Source organism: Artemia sp. Qi Xiang Cuo, chromosome 15 (assembly GCF_049724085.1).
Source record: "Artemia sp. Qi Xiang Cuo chromosome 15, ASM4972408v1, whole genome shotgun sequence".
NCBI lineage: Eukaryota > Metazoa > Arthropoda > Branchiopoda > Anostraca > Artemiidae > Artemia > Artemia sp. Qi Xiang Cuo.
In genome coordinates, this window is record NC_142808.1 from 54,118,390 (window position 1) to 54,128,527 (window position 10,138).

The 10,138-nt window shown below is 32.2% G+C and overlaps 1 pseudogene; it reads left to right on the plus strand.

Moving 5' to 3' along the window:
- Positions 1 to 941: 941 nt before the first annotated feature.
- LOC148943858 (uncharacterized) lies at positions 942 to 5,317 on the plus strand (annotated as a pseudogene).
- Positions 5,318 to 10,138: the final 4,821 nt, after the last annotated feature.

Genomic DNA, 10,138 nt, shown 5'->3' on the forward strand with positions numbered 1-10,138 from the left:
AATAAGCAAATATTTCGACAAGGACCTCCGCCGAGTCGTCCTCAGTTCTAAACAAAAAATAAAGAAAAGAAAAAGAAACCAACGAAAATAGAACCTTTCGAAGTTTACTTTTCAACGACAGAACAGAAACTAAATAAGAACCAGGTTGGAATCAACGAAAAAGAAAACTACCAAGATGATTAGGCAATAATCCTTTGTTTTGCTATTGCTTTGGCTGGCCGACAAATTCGTTCATCATTTGATGTGCAAACAAGTTCTTTCAAGTTTTACCTTTCAAGTTATTCAAGTCATTGAGGGGGTGAAAATGCTGATTGAGTCCTTAAAAATTAAACTGTCGTAAATTGGGCTTAATGAAATATCTCCAGTATCTCTATTTACTGCTAAATTTTTTTTATGTATTTTTTTTATCTCAATTACCTCTTTAAAAGTTTGTGGTTGGCCATTTACAGTAGATATTAAGGTTGTCTCGTCAAAAAGAACCAGATGGGTCGGATTTACGAAAATATGCGAAGCCAATGCCGAATCAAAGTTGTCATTGTTATTCCTCTCTGAGTTTCATTTGTCATGTATAGCCAGTGTGGTCTAAGAATGTATTAATGCTAATGATATTAGTGAAATTTTCAAGGAATGGCTAGGAGATGTTGAACTGAATCAAAAGCCACTCATGGGCTATTAAATGGATGTTTTAGAAATATACCAGCATCGTCTTAGGGTATTAAGCTGAAACTTTCTGGGCTACCAATATTACAATAACTTTTGCGAGTATTTCTACAACTATTACATCTATTATTGAACTAAATAAAAACAATTTAAGTGCATACAGGTTGTCAAGATATCAAGGGGGGATTTTTCAGGACTAGGATCTAAAGTAGAAACTTTCAGGGAAAGTTTATCGTACTTCAGAATGAAATCAAAAGATACTATGTTTACATTTGTTATCAATGAGACGTCTCAGGAATATTTCAAGAACGGCAGAGGATATCAAATTGAGACTTTCAGGGTTAGTTCAAGTAAAAGTTCAAAGTTCAATTATTTTATTGTTCACATATACATGTATATATTTAACATAGGTCCATTGGGAGACAAGCAAAAAAAAAACTAGGCCTTTGCAAAATATAAAATAACAGATAACGCTACAGTAAAATGATAAACACGACGGCTAATATACAATAACACTGAAAGTAGCAGTAAGCCCTGGATTCATAAATAAATTTCAACATTATTAAATATAGATTAATACTAGAAGATAGCCAAGATATCCACGTTCAACCAGATAAAAAAAGCTGTACAAATAATTTATATTATTGAATAGACACCAAAGTAAAGATAATTTTTAACTAAAAGAAATTTAAAATACCTTTTTCTTAATAAGTTAGGAATAAATTTGTCAGTAAGATCCTTGTGAGTATCCCAGCACCAGGCTATAGACACAAAGAAAGCAAATTTATATCTGTCAGTAAAATACTTGTCAATTTAGATACTGTTCTTTTGTCTAGTGTTATGATTACGTAAATAATTTGATTGGGAGAACGAACTTTAACTGAGGTAATATGGCGGAAATTTCATAATGTCATAAGGAAATTTGAAAAGAACTGCTACAAAATTAAATTTTTCTAGAAACTGGAACTATATCAAGTTAAGTATATAAAGATACTCTAGAAGACTTATTTACAAGTGCAAATGTATAATAGGCGATGGAATAAAAATGTCATGATTCTTAGGTTTACATATTTTTTTATAATATGTATTGGTTTAATATGTCTTTTAAATGTAGATATGTATACGAGAAAACAATAATTAATATTAGACTGAATCAGAGCAAAATGAATTCTTCGTAAAGCGTGGGTCTTAAAAGATAACCTTATAGATATTTTGTAGAAGTAAATCGAATAATGTGATGGCAAAAGTTAGATTTTCTACCTTAAATTATGAAATTTGTTTTACATAAATTCAAAACGCTAAAATTTGATGAACACGAATCAAGAACATTAGTAATAGAATTATCAGCAAAATGTATGTTGAGGCACACGACTGCCAAAGCACGGTGGAAATTATTGATCTAAGTTAGAAAAAGCAGGGAACCTAGGACAGAGCCCTGAGGTACCCTAACCTTCGAAGACTGAGGAACAGTTGGAGAGAGGAAATTGCCTCCTTCGATTTTCTGCTTTTTATTATCCAGATAAGATTTAACTAGATCCAACAACAGTAAATGCAGACTACAGTTATGAAATTTACAAAAAAGAATACAATAGGGTTTTGCATCGAACACTTTTTTTAAATACATTGCTGCTGGAATTTCTACTCTATCAGAGTCTTCATGGATGTCTTGAATGATAGCAAAGATATCGTGTTCACTACTATTAATACCTCCGCTCTTACCACTGAACTAAATCTATTGAGTGTAAGTGCATCCGGGTTGTCAAAATAGCATAAATATAGTTTTTTAGGAGCAAAATAGGTTATTAAGTTTCAGTTTCTGGGAAAGTTGATGGGTAAACTATAACGAAATATACTACGTATATTAGATTTTTGAAAAGGCGTATATTATTAAAGATCACTGACAAATTTTGCCCAGCCAAAATATATAAATTTATAGCCAAAATCTGAATTTTTGTCAAGAAATACAAAAAAAAATTATAAAATATATTTTTCTTTACCAAAGATTATGATAATGAAATCGAAGAGAAATTGATTTGGAAAACTCTTCAAAAAAGAAGTTTTTCAAATGAAAGTTAAGACTTAGTAATCCAAAGATTGGAAGAAATAAAGTCGAGTAAATTTGAAACTTAATGCTACTTTAAATTACCACCAATAAAAAAATGAAACCCAAAATGAACAGAAGTTAGAATCAATAACCGAGTCAAACTCAAAATGATCAGAACCTAAGAAGAGTTGGGCTAACCCTCTCTATGCATTGTCAGAACATAATTCGCACTTTATTGAAAACCAAAAACATTTTAAACATTTTCTCTTTTTCTTCAATTACTTCAAAATTATTAGGACTTCAAGGAAATAATATGAGTATATATAATAAACTTTCAAGCCATATTCTTTTGTTTTTTTTCGAATAATTTTAATTATGGCGGTAACTTTTTTCTTGTTTTGGATGTTATGAGAAATAGAAACACTTAGCCTGAAATGAGGATTGTTTTTAGTAAAGTTTCTTCCGTATTTTTTAGTTATTGGAGTTAAAGATCCTTCATCAAGTGATGCCACAATACGAAAAGAAACTTCCAATGAATCCAAACCTGAGGCAAAAAGCTTCAACATTCAGAACCCATTTTGTGAGAGTGGCTTGCAAAGCAAAAAAAAAAAGAAGAGTATGAGAAATATCAAAGAAAATTAACATTAAAAAGGCCCTGTAAATGTGATTTGTGCATCAAATGATTTTCTAAATCAAGGAACTTTGATATACACCAAAGAGTGCACTCTGGTGAGAAACCATTTAAGTGTAAAGTATGCAAAAAATGTTTTTCTCAATCAAACAATTTGATTAATCACCAAAGAGTGCACACTGGGGAGAAACCGTTTAAGTGTGAAGTTTGTGACAAGCCCTTTTGTGGTTCAAGTAGTATGATTTACAGGCACCAAAGAGTACACACAGGTGAACAACACTTTAAATGTGATGTCTGTGATGAAGCATTTTGTGGGTCAAGCGATTTTATTTACCACCAAAGAGTACATACGGGTGAAAAACCCTTTAAATGTAGTGTGTGTGAGAAATCTTTTTCTGTATCTAGCAGTTTGATTCAGCACCACAGAGTACACACGGGTGAAAAACCCTTTAAATGTGTTGTCTGTGAGAAAACTTTTTCTGTGTCAAGCGGTTTGATTAAGCACCAAATAATACACACGGGTGAAAAACCGTTTAAATGTAAGGTCTGTGAAAAAACTTTTTCCGATTCAATAACTTTGATTCAGCACCAAAGAATACACACGGGTGAAAAACCTTGTAAATGTGATGTCTGTGAGAAAACTTTTTATCGGTCAATCATTTTAATTTCCCACCAAAGAGTACACACGGGTGAAAAACCCTTTAAATGTGATGTGTGTGAGAAAAATTTTTTGAGTCTAGCTGTTTGACTCACCACCACAGAGTACACACCGGTGAAAAACCTTACAAATATGTTTTGTGTGAGAAAATATTTTATGACTCAAGCAATTTCATTCAGCACCATAGAATACACACGTGTGAAAAACACTTTCAATGTGTTGTCTGTAAGAAAACTTTTTCTGAGTCAGGCAGTATGATTAACCACCAAAGAGTACACACAGGTGAAAAACCCTTTAAATGTGATTTCTGTGAGAAAACTTTTTCCCATTCACGTACTTTGATTAACCACCAAAGAGTACATACTGGTGAAAAACCCTTTACTTGTGTTGTATGTGAGAAAACTTTTTCTGACTCAGGCAGTTTGACTCTGCACCAAAGAGTACACACTGGTGAGAAACCGTTTAAGTGAGATGTGTGTAAGAAAAATGATTATCTTTCAAGTCGTTTGACTCACCACAAAAGAGTTCACACGGGGGAGAAACCGTTTAAGTGTGATGTCTGTGAGAAAAATTTTTATCAGTCAAGCAGTTTGATTCAGCACCAAAGAGTGCACACTGGGGATAAACCGTTTAAATGTGATGTCTGTGAGAAAACTTTTTCTGTGTCAAGCAGTTTGATTTCCCACCAAAGAGTACACACAGGGAAAAAACCCTTTAAATGTGATGTGTGTGAGAAAAGTTTTTCTGTATCAAGCAGTTTGATTCAGCACCAAAGAGTACACACAGGTAAAAAACCATTCAAATGTGATATATGCAAGAGAGAATATTCTTCTAAATTAAATCTCAATAAACATGTAACAACCCATTCTTAGGAAAAACCTGCTAGTTGATATTGTACAATAACAATTTCAGTGGTCTTGCTGAACTCTATTGTAATATGCTTCTTTTTTTTGCTGTTCTTTTGTATTTGCACATTAGATAGTTAGATAAATAAGTGTATTTTAAAGCCAAATTTACGTGTGTATTTAAGTGTATTTTAAAGCCAAAGATACATTTGCCACCATTCTAAATGTATCTAGACCCTACCTTCAGATTTCGATTGGTACCCCTAGGCTAAATAGTAGACTTGATTCTAGAACTGTTGATATAAAGCAAAAACCCAAAGAGTCAGTGATTTTTTTTTATTTTGTCCAGGATATGTCCAGTTAAGAAGAAGGTTGATGGTGATGTACAAAAAATATTTCTTGATATATTTTGTTTATTTCTTCAGTGATTTTGTTTTGTTTTTCGTTTTATCTTGTTCGTTCCCATTGGGTATTTAAAAACTTCCGATTTACAAATATAAAAAATCTAAGTTGCATATGTATGGTTGAGTAAATACCTCTGTATTGCCACAAAGATTTATACTCTGTGTGGAGGGGGGGGGTCTCTGCTCATCAAGTGAGTGTTCCAATTTGGCAACGTGCTTTTAAGTGATTATAAAGGCTAGTGAACTTTAGAGAATAAAAAAAATAAAGAAATGAGAAATATTGGTCTATCCATACAATCAGGTTTAAAAGGACCTTAAAGCTATATTTTCTAACATAAGAACTTTGGAGAGAAATTTTTTTCTTTTTTGATTTCTTGACAACAAAAGGATAAGTAAAAAAATATCCTGATGTTTTGATGAAATTACGACGCTTTATTCTAGTTTATTTTTACTCCAAAATGAGCCGAACATTTTAATTTTGATCCGCTTAAAGATCTGTTTTGTTGAATTCAGTTTTTACTTTATTGTGGAAAGAATGACGATTCAAAAATGAATATTTGTGTTTATCGATCTGTGCATTATCATGTTTTTCAATTTATAGTTAATCCCCTAATGAAGGAAATTGTCGGAGAGAACCTTATCAGGAGAGATTTTGTCCCTTTGTAGGGGAAACCTGTGGTAGCTCAATTTTCTATGGCGTCTCTAAAAACCAATTTTTATTTTTATTGAGGTAGTAGGGGGGGGGGCGGAGGGGGGGTCAGGAGAAGAATGATCTGTGAATGGAATTGTAAGGGAGAGATTCTTAAGCTAGTTTTAAAGTAAAAAAAATGCTAGCGGTACTAATACATTAGAAAAATGTTGTGCTGGGATGGGAGGGGATCGGGTGCTAGGCAAGTTTTCTAAAAAAAGGGAGTCTTCCAGGGGGAGGGGGGAGAAATATATCGAAGAGTTGTAAATTAAAATTTTTGATTGTTATAAACAGGGGAAGGGCTATTTTGTGGGGGGGGCGGGAATCTCAGGAGTAGAACTTTCCATTTTTGGAAGAAAAAATTTCCAGTTTTTCCCACGGGGAAGGAGGGAAATTTCGTTTCCCTTTCCCCTTCTAAACTAAACTATAAAGTTTATCTCTGAAGTGCAAAATTTATAAATTTACTTGTCTATTCTGAATTTTTTGGCAAGTTCAATGATAAATGTGATTTGAAGAGACGTTTTTTGTTAAAGGGGCGTTTGTCGTTTGAGGGGCGGTATCTTGAATATCCAATCCCATAAGGTTGCAGCAACGCTCAAAGGGTAAGTCAATGTTTGTTATGATTAGTGTGTTTTTCATTGGTCATCGATAGGTAATAAAAACATATTTTATCATTTATTATATTTTATTTCATTTTCTTTTTAACGTAAAAAAAAAAATATTTCAAAGAGTTAGTATACTGATAAGAATAGAGTTGAACAAAAAATTATCGAAAACAGGTAAAAAAAATGTAATAGGAAAATCAAAAATAAAATAAAATCTTTTAACACAGAAATAACAACAAATCCCACATATTTCGGCTACACTCTTAAAAGTCTTTAAATTAGGAAAAAAAAAATACTAAACAAAGAAAAGGAAAAGAAAATGTAACAAATCCCATTAAAAAGAAAAAGAAAAACTCACATCTTGTTTAAATGAGATTTTTTTTTTCTTCACTGTCCATTCAATTCTATCTTTTTAGTATTTCGGTTTCAAATGTTAATGCAATAACAGTAGAGTCTGCAACATATGTTTGATTAATTGTTGTATTTAATTATATTTGATTTTATTTTTTCATAAATAAAAGATAATTCAACGATGGAGTTTCCAGATAAGAATAGAAACTAAAGAGGGTAGCCAAGAGACAAGCAATTATTGATAAAAAATGCGGATAAGAGTGGGGAAAGCCCCAAATCTCCGCCTCAATTCCCGAAAAAAAAGAAACAAATAGAAGGACCCCGTGAAAAAATTATTCTTCCCTGACACCGTTTTTTATATAAATGTTTTTATTGCAAGTGTATTTCCTAACTTTATCTCTGTCTTGTCTTTTAAAAGTATACAGCTGATTGTGCAATTACAATGACTTCAAAAACCCCAAAATAAGATATAAGAGATAATGAAAGCTAAATTATGAACACAGACGCTCCTGAACTGGCGCTGGAAGTGGAAATTGGCGCTAGTGTAGAGTGTAGACAAAAGACCCTAAACTGTATCTAGCATTTGGCAACCCTCATTTGTTTCAGTGTAATAATAAGAATAATTTATTTAATTTCTGTAGTTGGTAAAATTAATAAAGTAGTAAGTCTCTAAACTCAGTTACGGACAGAAAAACGATTACAGAGCTTGAGAAATGCCAATTGTAGTCACCCACTAGATGGTGTTAATATTTTTTTGCCGATATTGGGGTCATTTTCCACTCTTATAAGTTACCCATACTCTTTGACTGTAGTATTAATCGTATTCATAGATATTGGTGTTTCTTATATTCTTTCAAATATTTTAATTTTAGCTTTTATAAAACCATTTCAGATTTTATATTTAGTCAGTTATTTGTGTGTTTTTTATGTTTATTGCTTTGCATAGTTTTTTACAAGCTGAATTCTTGTCATTTCGTTCGTCTTTTCCTTTCCTTCTATTGGCCGTGGACGTATTAACTTTCAATTCATTTTAAGATTTTTGTCTCTTTGTTTTTAGTATTATTCGAATGTACCTACATATGCTTAATAGACAAATCTTGACTATGGATATCCCACAATGATCTTAGTGGTATCTAAGTGTTTTTAGTATTTTACAGCATTTTAGTTTTTGTGCCAGTCAAACTAAACTTTAAATATTTCATTCTAATTAAATTACTTATTCATTTTTTTAATATAAAAATATTAATTATCCTAAAAAAAAATTTATGCAACCTGTAAAAAGTACGCAACCAAATTAAATTCTATTAAATTCAACCAAAAAATATGCAACCAAATTAAATTCTGGCTTTTAGAAAGCATAGGGGTTTAGAACCCTACTCAAATAATTTCTGCTCGTTTTGACTTTGTTATTTATTTTAATTTCTGTTTGTTATGGGTCTCATTTATTTATTGATAATGATTTGTGGTAGTTATATGCATGGTAGATTATTTGATTCTATATTTGTTTATTTTTGGCTCAATGGAGTTTTTTGCTTTTTTTGAAAAACTGATTTTGCGGGAAAAAAAATTTATAATTAAGAAAAGAGGACATGTTTGATCCTGCATCTCCAAAAAGCATAAAGTGAAATATTTGGAAATGTGGAGAGGGGTATCAAACACAATCAAAACACCCTTTGTCCTTGCTGTTTGGGAAACGGAAATATCGACGATATCTATTGAACGACTTCGGGTATTTGGTTGAAATTTTCAAAATAGGTGGAGGTGATGTTGAAAGATTTTAGGGTGAGCAGTCCCTCCTGTCCTTTCTCTTTTGTATTAGCCCCCTAAAAACTGTTGAAATTTTGTAACTATTATTTTGGTCAAACTAGTCAAAAGGTGTAAGAGCTATGCCTACAGGGATTCCATTCCCCAAATTCCACAAGGGAAAGGATTGTCAATTGTACAATTTATAAATTATTTACATGTAGGGTTTATCATTTGTTAAACGGTAAATTTTCGATTGTGGATGTATCTGAAATGGCCTAAGGTATTAAGTTGAAGCTTTGGAGAATGTTGAGGAGTATCTTAAACTAAATCAAGAGGTACTAAGTACATCCAGTTTGTCAAAAGGCAGATCTGCAGTATCTTAAAAACGACTGAGGGTATTAAATTTAAACTTTCATGACATGTTGATGGGGGGTATTTGAAAGTGGTTGGAGGGCTGCCAGTCCCCTCTCATACCCTATTTTGCTGATTTCTCTCCAAAAACATTCAATCAAAGTTTGAAATAGTTTTCTTGTTTTGAAGTCCATTTTGAAATGGTCACATAATTATGCCTATGGGAATAACGTGACCTTTCAAAGCTTTGGAGACGAATTCTGAACACAATCAAAACATACTAAGTTCATGCTAGTTGTCAAAAAGATGCATAAGCAGTATCTATTGAACGGGCAAGGATATTACGTTGAAAATCACAAGGGTTGTTGAAAAATGATGGAAGGACTGGAAGCCCCGTTGCAATTTTTAGATGTCACGTCTCCTCAAAACTGATCAAACTTTTGAAAATGTAATTTTGTTCAAAATACGCGAAAAGTCTAGTAACTATGCCTCCCGGGATGCAGTGCCCCTTCCTCCCTAAGCCCCCTTAGGGAAAGGACTGTAAATTATAAAATTTACCCTTTTTTAATTGCAGGGACTGTTGTTATAAAAAGAGGAATTGTTTGTTTGTAATAGCATTCGAAAAGGTTGTGTGTATCAAGGTGAAACAACAGGAAATGTTTTGAGGCATGTTTAACTAAATAGAAAAATACTATATGCATCCAGTTTTTCAAAAAGGCGCATTTGTAATATCTTAAGAACGACTAACGGTATTAAGTTTAAATTTTCAAGGCATGTTGAGAGGGACGATGAAAAATGGTGTGAGGGCAACCAGTCCCCTTTTACTGTTATAAAATTACCGTAAAATAAAAACTCTGTCAGTAAAATTAGTAAAAATAAAGTAAAATAATTTTGTTCCTATGAAATATAGGGGAAAATTACTGTTTTAGAGCTTCTCTATAGCTAGAAGACCAGCTTAGCTTTTTGTTTTGTCTATCATTCTGTCAACATTTAATAAATTATTCTAAAGATTTTATTTTAATTCGATTAGAATACATTTAAAAATGTATTACCACTACTCTATTTTTAAAAACATCAATATCATTCGGTAGGCCACTGTGGCAAAAAAACTCTATTTCGTGAAGCCCGTGTTTGATTGGATGAATTAGAAACCGG